A 16,130-nucleotide genomic window follows, 5' to 3' on the forward strand; every position below is an offset into this window, starting at 1 on the left:
AAGAAGCAATTCATAAAGACAAAATTCTTCAACTTTACATATACATCTTCAAAATACAGAGGAAAATCTGGTAGAATTGCAAGAAGAAACAGATACTTTCAAGGCCATATTTGAAGATAAATACTACTTTCTCAACATAGGCAGAGAATACAAGTGTATGGGAGACTTCAACAATGCTACCAACTAAATCAACTCAATTGTCAATTTTAGAATAATCTTCTCAGCAGAGTATACAGTCTTCTCAAGTGTACATAGAATCAAACCCAAGACCACAGAACAAAAGTCTAAAATTTAAGAGCATTTTTACAAAGAATGTTCTGACCACAGCATGATTATAGATCATTAACAAAGATTTTCTGAAAAATCCTTAAGTAGCTGAAAATGAAATAACACTTCTAAAAAACTTGTGTCATTGCAAAAAAATAAAAAAGGAAGTTAGAAATATTCTGATCTCAATGTAAATAGAAGCACAACATAAGTGCCTGGCTAGTATGTATACTTTAACATACAACTGACCAAATTTCAGGCAAAAATTTAGACCATAGAATTGTATTCGAAGAAAACAAAACTCAAATTCATGACCTCATGTTCTATTTTTAGCAACTAGAAAAAGAGCAAATTAAACCCAAATCAGTGGAGAAAATGAACTGATAATCTGAACAGATAGAAGAAAAATACGGGGGAAAAAATCAGTGTACCCCAAAACTAATTCAAATAATTTAATCTGGTAAGAGTCTAGTCAGTTTAATCAGGAAAAAGAGAAGGATTAAACTCAGTTTAACTGTGTGAGATTTAAAAGACTATAACTACAAATATGTCATATTCTACAAACATTAACAGAATTTCAAAGGAGTATCATGAAAGATTTTGTGCCAGTAGGTTCAATAACTCCAATTAAATTCTATAATTCATATGAAAATCCAAGTAATTAAAACAGGCAAAACAACTCTGAAAGAACAAATACTGGAAAGCATTATCTGATTATAAGAACGAAAAAATCACAGTAAAAGTTTGTTACTGGCCTCAGTATAAACAAGGAGATCAATGAAACAGAATATAAAATCTAGAAGTGGATTCACACACATGAATAACTGATTTTTCATGAAAATTCAGAGGCAACTCAGTGATGAAAGAATAGGGTTTCCACAAATATTGTTAAAAAGTTGTATGTCCTAGTGAAGAAAATGTGATTTTGTTTCCTATCTTGTACAATATATAGAAATTAAATCAAAATGGATCATATACTTAAAGGTAAAACCTAGAACTAGAAAAGCTTTTGAAGTTAAAAACCTTGAAATTGGGCTGGCATAGACTTAAGTATGATACTTAAAAATAATCCAATAAACAAATTGGTAGCATGAGGTTTATCAAAATTTCAAATATTTTCATTTTCACTATATATAGTTAAATAAAATGTAATGGCAAACCACAGTCAGAAAATTTTTGCAAGGTATTTATCTGATAAATTGATTCCAGAAAAAAAGAATGCTCAAAATACAGCAATAAAAAAACAACAACTAATATTAAGGTAGGTAAGTATGTGAAAGACATTTCACCAAAAAAATGGATGGCAAAAAGACACAGGAAAAGATGCTCAACATGATTAGTCATTAGGCAAATTAAACCCAAATTATAAACCAGGACATGGTTTCTGGATTTCCTAAGATTTTTTCTTAAATTGAAATAGTTGATTTACAATGTTGTTAGTTTGAGATGTACAGCAAAGTGATTCAGTTATACATATATAAACACATAAATACATATGCTTTTGATTTTTTACGTTCTCTTCCATTATAAGTTACTAAAAGTATCAGGTATTGTTCCCTGTGCTATACATTAGGTCCTTGTTGGTTATGTATTTGAAATATAATAGTAATAGTGTGTATATTTTATTCCCCAACTCTTAATTTATCCCTCCCTACTCCTTTCCCATATATTAATAGTAAAATATAAGTTTATTTTCTGTAAGTCTATTTCTGTATTATAAAAAGTTCCTTTGTATCATTTTGGTAGAGTCCACATGTAAGTGATATCACATGATAATTTGTTTTTCTGCCGAGCTTACTTCACTTAGTATGATGATCCCTATGTCCATCCGTGTTGCATTATTTCAGATGGCATTAATTCATTTTTATGGCTGAGTAATATTCAGATCAGTCGCTCAGTCGTGTCCAACTCTTTGCTATCCCATGAATCGCAGCACACCAGGCCTCCCTGTCCATCACCAACTCCCGGAGTTCACTCAGACTCACGTCCATCGAATCAGTGATGCCATCCAGCCATCTCATCCTCTGTCGTCCCCTTCTCCTCTTGCCCCCAATCCCTCCCAGCATCAGAGTCTTTTCCAGTGAGTCAACTCTTCGCATGAGGTTGCCAAAGTACTGGAGTTTCAGCTTTAGCATTATTCCCTCCAAAGAAATCCCAGGGCTGATCTCCTTCAGAATGGACAGGTTGGATCTCCTTGCAGTCCAAGGGACTCTCAAGAGTCTTCTCCAACACCACAGTTCAAAAGCATCAATTCTTTGGCTCTCAGCCTTCTTCACAGTCCAACTCTCACATCCATACATGACCACAGGAAAAACCATAGCCTTGACTAGACGGACCTTTGTTGGCAAAGTAAATGGCTCTGCTTTTGAATATGCTATCTAGGTTGGTCATAACTTTCCTTCCAAGGAGAAAGCGTCTTTTAATTTCATGGCTGCAGTCACCATCTACAGTGATTTTGGAGCACAAAAAAATAAAGTCTGACACTGTTTCCCCATCTATTTCCCATGAAGTGATGGGACCGGATGCTATGATCTTAGTTTTCTGAATGTTGAGCTTTAAGCCAACTTTTTCACTCTCCTCTTTCACTCTCATCAAGAGGCTTTTTAGTTCCTCTTCACTTTCTGCCATAAGGGTGGTATCTGCATATCTGAGGTTATTGATATTTCTCCTGGCAATCTTGATTCCAGCCTGTGTTTCTTCCAGTCCATTAATTATTAGAGAAATGCAAATCAAAACTAAAATGAGGTATCAACTTACATCATTCAGAAAGGCCATCATTTAAAATTCTACAAACTATAAATGCTGGAGAGAGTGTAAAGAACAAGGAACCCTCATGCACTGTTGGTGGAAATGTAAACTGGTGAAAGCACTATGGAAAACACTATGGAGGTTCCTTATAAACCTAAAAATAGAACTAGCATTTGATCCTATAATTCCACTCCTGAGCATATGCCCAGAAAAAAAAATGATATTCAAAAAGACACATGCACTCTAGTGTTCAAAGCAGCACTATTTACAATAGCCAGGACATGGGAACAACCATATTGTCTATATGTCCATCAACAGAGAAATAAAGATATAGTACATACACACAATGGAACATTACTCAGCCATAGAAAGGAATGAAATTGGGTCATTTGCAGAGATGTAGATAGACCTAAAGAAGATCATACAGAGTGAAGTAAGTCAGAAAGAGAAAAGTAAATATTGTGCATTAATGCATATATGTGGAATCTAGAAAAATGGTATTGATGATCATACTTGCAAAGCAGAAATAGAGACACAGATGTAGAGAACAAATGTATGGATACCAAGGGGGGAAGAGAAGATGGGAGGAATTGGGAGGTTGGGATCGATGCACATACACCATTGATACTATGTGTAAAAGAGAGAACTAATGAGAATCTACTGTATAGCACAGGGAGCTCTAGTTAATGCACTGTGGTGACCTGGAGGGGAAAGAAGTCCAAAAGGGAGGCAGTGTGTGTTTATGTATGGCTGATTCATTTTGCTGTACATAGTAAAGCAACTATACTCCAGTAAAAAATTTTAAAATATTTAAAAAAATAATGACAAAATTGGAAGGAGAATTGAGGTTTCTGCAAAAAAAAAAAAAAAAAAAAGTATAGTATCTTGGAAAATAAGTAATATAAATTTCAAAAATGAGGCAGCAGTCACTTGTGTTAAATAGTGTGGAGTAAAAAATCAGAAAAATCATGGACTATGACAAAAATCAATGTATTTAATAAGATGAAGGTCACAGTCATTGGCAGAGTGATTTTAATAGAGGTGGAAATAAGTCCTTAAAGGTTAAGTTCAGAAAATAAAAAAGTAAACATAGTTAGGTACAGATTAACTCGTTCAACAAGTTACTAATGGAAACAAAGTTTAACCATGTTTAAGGGGAATGTAGGCAGCTACATTCCTTAATATAACTACATTGCTTAATATGTTTCAGCAAATACAACTTTGTCATATCTTATGCTGCTTTATTTACATAATTATAATACCGTATTCAACTGCATTTTGCTTTTATTCAGTTCCTTATATTTTATTCTATTTTGATAAAGTCAGTTTAATGAATTCTTTTAATGAATAGTATTTTATGACAGTATGGCACACCTATTGTATTTTTCATGATCACTTAAGATTTTTGTTCATTTATTCATTACAGACACTTGCAATGAACATTTTTGTATCATTTTAAGAAGTTACAAGTTTTATGTACAGAAATAAAGTAGCTGAACACATGTGTTACACATTTAACTTTACTAGATATTGCCAGTTTTTTCAAAAGTGTCCATGATAATTCTCACCTTTACCAGTAACAGGAGAGTAAAATTTCTCCCTTTATCCTTACCATTCTTATTTGTCAGACTTGGAATTTGGCCAATACACTATGTGTGTGTGTGTGTGCATGTGTGTTTTCAAATTTCAGTTTCTAGATATGGAATAATGCTCAACCACACCTGAGTTGGGCATTTTTATGTTCTTCTCAGTGAATCCGTATTTGGATCCTTTACCCACCTCTGACATGTTCTTATCTTTCTTATTTCCCCTCTTGGGCTAAAATGGGAAGCACTCCAGGAGGACGCCTCAGTACCCCGCCCCCTGAGCCTGGCATGACCTGCCACTCAGAGCACCATCCTGCCTCTGTGTCCAGGACAGCTCCCACTTTTGTTAGACTCCCCATCTCAGGCCCTGGCTCAAAGGGAAGAAGGGGGCCCACAAGGGTCAAGCAGCCTGACTGGTCCCTCTGTGGTGCCTCAGTTCATCTCCCTGCCAGGTGCTCCCAAGTCTCTCTGGCTCCTGGGGGCCTCCAGATATACACCACCTTTAAGGTGCCCCATGACCCATGGGCCTCCCCACAACGGCCTCAATTTTCGTATGTTCCACCATTTCACTCTTCAGTATCATCTCATCTACTTTCTTAAGAGAAAAGTCTCATAGCCCCTGCTTCTCTAAGAAATCCTTTTGTTCTTTTTGATCACTCTGTATTTGTGCTTTCCATCATTATATATTTCATCTGGTTTGAGGAACGGAGGAGAGACTGATGCTTACAACCACTCTGTCCCAGTTCTGACAGTTTCAGAGCATCCTAGCAGGAAGAAAGAGCAACAACAGCTACAACCAGCCTTTACCTTCAGAAATCTCAAGGCATCACACACACACAACTATTCAGCCACTAAGAAACAGAACTGCCATATGACCCAGCAATCTCACTGCTGGGCATACACACCGAGGAAACCAGAATTGAAAGAGACACGTGTACCCCAATGTTCATCGCAGGACATGGAAGCAACCTAGATGTCCATTGGCAGACAAATGGATAAGAAAGTTGTGGTACATATACATAATGGAATATTACTCAACTATTAAGAAGAATGCATTTGAATCAGTTCTAATGAGGTGGATGAAACTGGAGCCTATTATACAGAGTGAAGTCAGAAAGAAAAACAGCAATACAGCATATTAATGCATATATGTGGAATTTAGAAAGATGGTTACTATGACCTTATATGCGAGACAGCAAAAGAGACACAGATGTAAAGAACAGACTTTTGGACTCTGTGGGAGAAGGCGAGGGTGGGATGATTTGAGAGAATAGCTTTGAAATATGTATATTACCATATGTAAAGTAGATCACCGGTCCAGGTTTGATGCATGAGAGAGGGTGTTCAGGGCTGGTATACTGGGAAGACCCTGAGGGATAGGGTGGGGAGAGAGGTGGGAGGGGGTTCAGGATGGGGACACCTGTACACCCATGGCTGATTCATGTCAATGTATGGCAAAACCACGACAATATTGTAGAGTAATTAGCCTCCAAATCAAATAAATTAATAAAAAAAAAGAGAGCCTGACCCAGAAGAAGACAACAAAGCTTTCCATGTACATCCCTTGACATCACTCAACTTTTAGGTTGTAAAGCCCAGGCACACACTGAAAAAAAACACAGATGACTGGTATTATTAATTCATTACATTTAAAAAATGATGACATTTATGTTTAATAGATTATTGAATTAGTATTACAATACATAAGGCTATAAAATTTTAAGGGGAAAAAAGTACTTTCAGTTAAAGCAAGATAACTTTTAATGGCCTCACATCTGCAAAATGTGTTTCCCATTTTGTTTCCTTCTCAGCTGAATTAAAGTATTTTAGAGGTCTGTTAAAATATTTTTACATTATAAAATATAAAATGCTGGAGATCAGTGTAAATAAGATATGTGTAAAGAAGGAGGATTCATTAGAATAAAGGATGGGATTCTCAGCCCTAGGATGATTCTCCTAGAAAGGGCTGTTCAACATCTACCCTCCCACACACTCACTACTGGATCCCAGTTGGACTTTTTTATGAGAAGAAAAAATGGGTGGCAAGAGCCTTAGTTTTTAGGTTTTTTCTTTTTTTTTTTTTTTTTAATAATTGTATATTTTTAATGGAAGGGTAATTGCTTTACAGTCCTGGGTGTTCATTGGAAGGACTGATGCTGAAGCTGAAACTCCAATACTTTGGCCACCTCATGTGAAGAGTTGACTCATTGGAAAAGACCCCGATGCTGGGAGGGATTGGGGGCAGGAGGAGAAGGGGACTACAGAGGATGAGATGGCTGGATGGCATCACCGACTTGATGGATGTGAGTGAGTGAACTCTGGGAGTTGGTGATAGACAGGGAGGCCTGGCGTGCTGCGATTCATGGGGTCGCAAAGAGTCGGACACGACTGAGCAACTGAACTGAACTCAACTGAATTGCTTTACAGTATGTGTTGGTTTCTACATAACATCAACAGGAATCAGCCACAGGTTTACCTATGCCCCGTCCCACCTGAACCTCCATCCTGCCTTCCTCCCCATCCCACCCCTCTCGGCTGCTATCAGCCCCTGCGTTGAGGTCCTGTGGTAATGTATGTTTCCACGCTACTCTCTCCTTACATCCCACTCTCACCTTCTCTGCCACCACCCACAACCAAGTCCATAAGTCTGTTCTCTATGTGTCTCCGTTTTGACAATACTCAGTTTACAAAATCATCAAGGCAGCTATTCTCTGTAAGGGCTTAGGCTGAATCACTGCTCATCTTTCATGGAGGAAATAATGACATATTGAAACCTCCTAAGGTTCTGCCAGCCGAAAGTTGGTGTGTGTTTTATTCTTTTTGTAATCAACAGGGGACATGTTCATAGTGTGAGGTTGGAACCCAGCAGTGCCCCAGATCCCAGGAAGAAATGGGGCTGGGTGGCAGGCCTGGCCAACTACTACAACCACCCAGGGAGAAAGAGGCTTGAAAAGCCATCAGACCACACCCCACACCAATTAAGCCTGAGTATCTGCTGTAGGAATCAGGTGTAGGACTTTGAAAGTCCCCCAGTGATTCCTCTCTACCCTCAGCCAGAGCTAAGCAAGTGTCACAGAGCTGCTGAGCCTGTGACTTAATGCTTCCTGGTTTCCACTCCATAAAGACAGTTCTATTTGATTTTACCCTATTTTACAAGTTTATGATTCCTCCCATTACTGTTTACAACTGAAAGTCCTTCCAGATAAAGTTACCAAATTCAGAGAACCTTGAAACAAGTATCGTCAAGAATTTCCATCTATTGATTCATTCACCTGCAAACAAAGGGATGTTTTAAGGTCATCGTCTGCTCTGTGCTGCTTCTTACATTGAGAATCACACACACACAAAAAAAACTCAAAATAGATTTTTCAAATACAGCTTTCTTTCTCTGTAAAACATCCCTTTGTGATGATAGCCATTACACAAGCATTTTTGTTTTAATTGAGTATTTCATTATCCCTAAAGTGAATCAACCTGCAGTGCTCTCCACACAACCATTAGTCTGAAGAAAATCGCTCTCAGATACCTTGCAAGGCAGCAAAATATATAGATACTAGGATCCAATGAACAGTTCTTCCAAAAAAGGTATTGTAAACAACTTTGGCCTCCAAGAATGATGTGGCACATGTTCACCTTAAATTTCACTTTTCTAAACAGAAACCATTTTACCTTCTCCTCCCGAAGTCCTAAGTGACCAATATGTGCTTATGGGTTTGGAGAAAAGAGATACAAACCCTGGCTCTCTATTTCGAGCTGCAGTAAAACATACAGAGTTTTATGCTCATCCCACTAGCAGTGATGAGTTTGCCCTGGGTCATCTTTGGCCAAGTCAGCAAGACCCTCGTAACCAACAGGACACATTTAACACATGAACAGTTAGAGGCGATGCGGTTGTTATTCTGCCAGTTTGACCGCAGAGAAGAGGAGACGCCCTGTCCCTCTGAAGCTACAGGGTGGGAAGGTGGTGGGACACACGGTCCTAGACGCTCAGGGAAACCCGGGGACCAGGGCCGGGCCCGTGAGCACCCTCAGGGGGGCCCGAGGTCTCCAGGGGCGTCCGCGGAGACTCTGCGGAGCTGCTCCAGGCTCCCCGACACGCCCGCGTCAGCTTCCAGTCGCTGCCGCAACAAACCACCGCAGAGCCCCACAGCACAAGGAAAGTGAATTCCTACCTTCAGACGTGGGAAATCAGGGTGCTGGGCAGCGCTGGTTCTTCCGGGGGGCTCTGCACAGGAACTCCTTCTCTCCACCTGCCACCCCTGTCTTCCCGTCACGCACCATCTTGCTTCCGCCCAAGGCTCTGAGCCGCCCCCTCCCTCTTAGAAGGCTTTATCCTGTTGAATCCACCTGTATCACCTTATCTCTCATCATTAAATTACCACCTGTATTTAACCCCACTGTGCAAGATAGTGTATTGCACAGTGGGAACCACAGGTTCCAGGAATTAGGAAATGGCACCCCACTCCAGTACTCTTGCCTGGAGAATCCCATGGATGGAGGAGCCTGGTAGGTTACAGTCCATGGGGTCGCAAAGAGTTGGACATGACTGAGCGACTTCACTCACTCACTTACTCACTCACTCAGTGTTTGCATCAGAGAAGGCGATGGCACCCCACTCCAGGACTCTTGCCTGGAAAATCCCACGGACGGAGGAGCCTGGTAGGCTGCAGTCCATGGGGTTGCTGAGGGTTGGGCAGGACTGAGCAACTTCACTTTCACTTTTCACTTCCCTGCATTAGAGAAGGAAATGGCAACCCACTCCAGTGTTCTTGCCTGGAGAATCCCAGGGATGGGATTCTGGTGGGCTGCCATCTATGGGGTTGCACAGAGTCGGACTTAGCAGCAGCAGCAGCAGCAGCACAGTCCATAAATAATATCCCAAGCCATATCCTGAGAGCTGTCTCATAGATACTGAAACCCCCACCGGGTGAAGAAGTTAACTACATGATGACAAGACTGTAGCCATGACATAAGCCAAGAATTGGCCTCAAAGAATGGAAACCAACTTACCCTGGAACTGAAGACTAATTGTGACTAAAACAAGCAAAATGACACCGCTCAGACCACCAATGACCAATTTCAAGATGACTGTCAGAGCTGACTGTGCTGTTTCTGCATGTAGCCCCCTCCCCCACCATTAAAAACTCTTGTCCCACTAGGTTGTCAGTGGGGGGAATCTGCCTCTGAACAGATGTCTGCCCTCCTCCATGACCCCCCAGTCGCCAGCATCTGAAATAAAGCAAACTTTCCTTTCCACCAGGGCTTCCCTGATAGCTCAATTGGTAAAGAATCTGCCTGCAATGCAGGAAACCCTGGTTCGATTTCTGGATTGGGAAGATCCCTTGGAGAAGGGATAGGCTACCCACTCCAGTATTCTTGGGCTTCCCTGGTGGCTCAGCTGGTAAAGAATCTGCCTGCAAGGCAGGAGACCTGGCTTTGATTCCTGGGTTGGGAAGATTCCCTGGAGAAGGGAAAGGCTACCCACTCCAGTGTTCTGGCCTGGAGAATTCCATGGAGTATATAGTCCATGGGGTTGCAAAGAGTCGGACAGGACTGAGTGACTTTCACTTCAGTTCCTTTCCACCAACCTGGTCTGCTTACTGGATTTTGAGCAGTCCAAGAGCAGCCAGACCCCAGCTGTCCAAAACAATAACACCAGGTGAGGTGAGAAGACTGATAGAGCCTATTCGTGTTTTTTTTTTTTTTTTCCTTAAAATATGCTTTATTTTAAATTTATGGCATGTTTATTTACAAGTGGAATTTAATATCAACACATTTTTCATGTCAGCAATGAGGCTATAAATAAGGCGCTCATAGTGGAACCTAGATGACCTACTGGAGTTTTTTTTTTTTTTATAAAAGGTTAAACTGTGGTTGGATGTACATCAGTTATCACTGTGGTAAGATTTCCATAGAACACGTTAGATATGGAATAATATGTAAACACATTTGAAGCTGTGCTGTACTGAGGAAGGAATAAATAAATTCATGGTATATACTTAAACAGGGGATAAGGATGAGAGGGTTATAACAGGGAGAGCCTATCTGAATTTTAAGTTTTCTCATCAAACATAAATGAGAGCGAACATTAATAGAAGAGACCCATGAAGCTTGGTTTCTACTACTGCAGCTTAGCAATACCTGTTAATACTATTAACACTGTGCTTTCTGTGGGCCAACTGCTGCAGTAGGTGCTTGATACCTGGGACCCCGTTAGTACTGCAAGGATCTCTCTCATTTGCTAATAAATAAACTGGATCCAATAGAATTTAAGTAACTTAGCCAAAGTCACAAAGCTAGTAGGTGGCAAGGGGAGGTTCTCATGCTGGTCTGTGGGCACCAAAGCACGTGCTTATTCCTGCTGCACGTGGTGCTCTGACTCCTGAGGGCACAGGAGGCTGGGGGAACAGTGGTAGGGCTCAGAAACCTGCTTCCTGCCCGAGCTCAGTTGCCACTCAGGCTGTGAGAAACAGCGTCATTTATAAAAGGAAGGATCTCCATCGACCTGTCTCTTCCTTCTTAATTTCTCTAAGTCTCAAAGGAAAAACTTCTTCACTTCTTCCAAACGAAGACTTGATGACAATAGTCATCCAGGTAAACTTCTCACTCTCAGAAGCATCTCCTAACAGAAGGTTTTCCTGAAAAACTGTAATCTTGCCTCCTATCACTGATAGGATATCACCTTTCAGTCACCTTTAAATTTCTTCCTTCAGAGAAATGATTTTGACACATCATGTCAATATGACAGTTCTTTCTCTTATCTGTTTGTGTGGTTTTTTTAAATTTTAAATAGTTCGTTGAAGTTTAATTTATATTACAGTGCACTCACTGAGATGCACATTTCAACGCATCTCGGTAAATATATACACCCATGTCACCACCTCCCAAATCAAGTTCCCATTACTTCAGAAGTTCGTTTCTACATCTTCTCAGTCAATCCTGTCTTCACTGTAGTCCTCAGTCAGTTCAGTCACTCAGTCGTGTCCGACTCTTAGCGACCCCATGGACTGCAGCCTACCAGGCTCCACCGTCCCTGGGATTTTCCAGGCAAGAGTACTGGAGTGGGGTGGCATATAGTCACTAGCAGTCCTAAACAGCCTGTTTAGTCCTAAACAGCCTAGAAACCCTGTAGTCCTAAACAGCCACTAATCTGGTTTCTGTCATGGCAGATTATATATTGGTCTTGAATTTAATGTGAATAGAATCAGATAGTAATACTTTCTATGCCTGGCTTCTTTCACTCAGGGTGATGGTATTTTGAGATTCCAGTTGTTTTATCATCAGTAACTAGTTCATTTGTATCATTGGGTATTATTCACTCAGAGCTGTATCTCTAAGAAATTACAGCACATTAATGTGAAGGATGTATTGGACTTCATAGCACTTACTCTGAAGAGAAAAAATAGTTGCTATAAAATTACAATATTTAACCCACAGAATCTAGCAAAGTAACCACCATGTTTACAATACAGCATTTTATAGTCCATTTAATTATTTCATTAAAAATGCATAGTTACCAATAGCTATTAAGTTGTAGAATTCCATGTATTATTATGATTCCTGTCATATTCCTACTTTCAACCATTGCTTAACATGAGTTTCCTCTGCAGTTTTCATTTGGTATTATTAAAAGAAAAATGGTTTATCATTTGATATTTTCAGTGCCATTACAGCATACTCTAAATATAAATTAGGGATTATGGAACATGTAACATTTATTCAAAAGATCAGCTATATAAATACATATTCAGAGATTTAATTATTTGCTTATACTGGAAATTACAATTGAATGAGTTGAGATGTGCCAGATACTATTTGTGGGCACTCAGCATATTTCATACCAATCTATAAACTCTCTGCTGTATGTAGAGGTATAAACCTGAGTGCTTCACTTGCGAGTGTGTCTTGCCAGGGAGGTTATAGACAGACACTGCCAACTCCGTGGCTTTAGGAAGGTGAAAGAGATTATTCTCAAGTGGCCACTGCAATTAGATGCATGGGTGTCTGCAACTTGCTGACTTGGGATGCTGCCTGTGGATTTTGGATGCCTAGCTGTGAATCATCTACTTTAGCACAAACACAGCTAAGGCTGGTGGAGCAGCTCCCCTACAACCCCAAGCTTCTGTATTTTTGCACTTCTCACGTTTGCCAATGATTTTGTTAGCCTCTCATGGCATGTATTAAAAGTGTTACTTGTAGTAGGAAATATCAAAGTCATGCAATCTTACCATCTAAAGAGGGGAATAAAAGATAATATGCAAAAACTTAGCTGAGAGTCCTAACGCAATGGCAACTGAATACCAGGGACGGAGTATTGGTATCTCCGAAGGAGAGGCTGAAAGAAAAAGGGTCCCACCGGTGGCAGAGCAGGAGAGGAAGACGTGGCTGCTCTGGAAGAGGGGACGAACAAACCAGCCAGAATGTAAGGCTGAGTGTGCTCAGTGTGCTAGGGATAACTGGAAGTCCTACACAAAGGAAGGGTTTTACACTCACTGAAATCTGTTCCTCATGGTCCTGCACCATCTGTTGACTTAGAGACTGGGGAGAGGACAGAGGACCAGAGACAGCCTCCTTAATGATGAGGAAAGAATGATGCAATCAGCTCCCCCCAAGGAAAGGCATGAAGCATGTCCCCAGGCTCATGTCTTACACTGGGTCCACCAACAAAGTTCATTCAGACTTTTCCATAAGACGTCACAGAAAAACCCAACGGAACTTCTTGGCCAATCCAACATGACTGGCCAGTAATCAGTCCCATAACCCACGGAACTTATGGTTTGTGACTTAAAGTTTCAGGGAGACCTAATGGAACTTCTCCTTTTCAAAAGTCAGCTAAATTCAACATCCCATTTCTCAAGGAATTTCAAATGTAAAGGAATGTTCAAAGACATTTTCAAAACGTGATGATTTCTATGATGTGTCTACTTAATTTTCCTATTAGCCTTTGAATAGGCAAATGTATCTTAGAGAATGGCAATGCAATGCCATTATGTACCAGGAAACATTCCAGTTGCACCCATGTCTTATCTTTGCAAGTGCAAATTAATACAACCTTTGAAAGCTGCAATGACAGTATCTATTTTAAAAATGCTTCATTATCTATACCAAGCAAGAGACACACGACATGTGGTTTTCCTTCTTTTGGTAGCAATGTTGTTGTTGTTGTTGTTGTATTAGTCGCTCAGTTGTGTGTGACTATTTGGGACCCCATGGACTGTAGTCCACCAATCTCCTCTGTCCATGGGATTGTCCAGGCAAGAATACTTGAGTGGATTGCCATTCCCTTCTCCAGGGAATCTTGCCGACTCAGGGATCCAACCTGTGTCTTCTGCATTGCAGGCAGATTCTTTACCATCTGAGCCACCAGGGAAGCCCTGTAAGTGTATGTAATTTCTCAGTCCTCAGGGCTGTGTCATCCGCATCACTGTCAAACACTAGTCATAAGGTGTCTTGATCACTTGATATCAGTTTGGACATAATACTATTTTGCCATATTGATCACATGATGATTAGATGTGTTAATCATGAAGTGATGACTATTTTATTCTATTTAGTTACAAAATGGTCTTATCAAAGAGTGAAAATCAAATGAAAACCAAGGGCCAACCAACTTATGGAAGGTTCTATGAATCTAGTTATTTGGAGTATGTTAATATTGTTTCTCTAAAGATAAAAACAAACAAGAGAAGTGTTTTGCAATTTTTACCTTTTAACTCTATGAAAGAGACACATTTCTCTGTATTGTGAAAGTTATATAATGTAGCTCTGTGTGTGTGTGTGTGTGTGTGTGCGTGCCTGTGTCTACTCAGTCATGTCTGACTCTTTGTGACCCCATGCAGTATGGCCCACCAGGCTCCTCTGCCCATGGGATTCTCCAGGTGAGAATGCTTGCTGGAGTGGGTTGCTATTTCCTACTCCAACGACCTTCAATCAACTTCTCTTGCATCTCCTGCATTGGCAGGGAGATGCTTTACAACTAATGCCACCTGGAAAGTCATGTAACATAAGATAGTGTCCTAATTTGAGTAATTTAGTGAATAAACTATATGGCTGCTGGAAACTATTAATACCAAGCCTCTTGCATTTTGTAAACCAGATCCAAGATACTACAAGTATCTGTGGCAGACATGGTGGGTATAAAGAGCCTCTGGCAAGATCTTATAAGACATATATCAAAGTTGGGGAAAGCATGCTTTTATCTTCCAGTATATATTCTCCTTTGACAGCAGTTTCTGCCTTAATGATGGCACTGGTAGGGGCAGAAAGCTTGACCTCAAGTCACTAAGCAACCTTGTGGTCTGACCTCCCTATCACAGCATATATATAATCTAATCTATGAGGGCATGAGGTTAAGGTTAAGCACTCCATTACCAAGTACAAGTGCAATATAAAATATCGGACCTAAACTGTTTCAGAAGGCAAATAAAGTCTTGTAAGCAATGGTTCAGACTCCTGTACTCTCTGCTATTTTTCAGTGACCACATCTACCTCAACCCAAACCTGTGGCTTCCTGTGGAATTCTCTATGACCAGTCAGACTGGAAACACAAACTGACATTTTGTTCATGATCATTCCACAATAGTATGCTGACACAGCCTAAAATAGCACTGGTTGGTCACATAAGTGCTCAAAGGAATATTCCTGAATGACAGTGGGTCACCATGAAACTCCCAGTTGAGAGATTTCGGCAATTAATCTGTCTACAAGAAGAGATTACTAAAGTGTTGGAGTTACATTAACATTAATATATGGAGAGTGGCTCAGATGATGGTAACAGATTTGGAAGGAACATCACTAGAGGAATAAACACAAGGTAAATAAATGGATGCTCAGTGTAAGAACTGAGTGTACAAACCTTATATTGCCATGAGCTGGATCATCAAAGTGAATCTTTTACAAATCAAGCTCTTAGTGATCAGGTAGATGGAAATGATCCATTCAGTGAAGGTTTATCTCCCTCCTTTTCCAACTGACCTAGTTTTCACTGAAGGGACACATGAAAAACACAGCCATGGCAGCGGAGGTAAAATGATTGCACAATCCTTGCCTTACCAAGGTTGATTTGGCTGACATTACTACTGCATATGCAGTATGTTGACAACAGAGACCACTGCTGACTTCTTGCTATGGCATCGTTCTTTGGAGGGAAAGAACAGCCAACTGGCTGCAAATTAAGATTGATTACTTGGAATTCTTCCATCATGGATGGAGCAGTAATTTGTCCATAGTAAAATAGACACATCCTTAGTGTGTGACTATTGATACATCTACCTCTATGATTTCCGCCAACAGCACCACTCATATATTTATTAAATACCTTATTCATCATCACGAAACTTTAATCAACATTGCTTATGATCAAAGAATTTATTTTTTATTATTTTATTTCTTGTGGCTAAGACTTTTAAGAACTTTTAGGATAAAATCATTGTGGAAACCGGGACTTCCCTGGTAGTCCAGTGGTTAAGAATCCACCTGCCAGTACAGGGGACATGTGTTCAGTCCCTGGTCTTAGAAGATTCCTCATGC

Source organism: Bos indicus, chromosome 27 (assembly GCF_029378745.1).
Source record: "Bos indicus isolate NIAB-ARS_2022 breed Sahiwal x Tharparkar chromosome 27, NIAB-ARS_B.indTharparkar_mat_pri_1.0, whole genome shotgun sequence".
Taxonomy (NCBI): Eukaryota; Metazoa; Chordata; class Mammalia; order Artiodactyla; family Bovidae; genus Bos; species Bos indicus.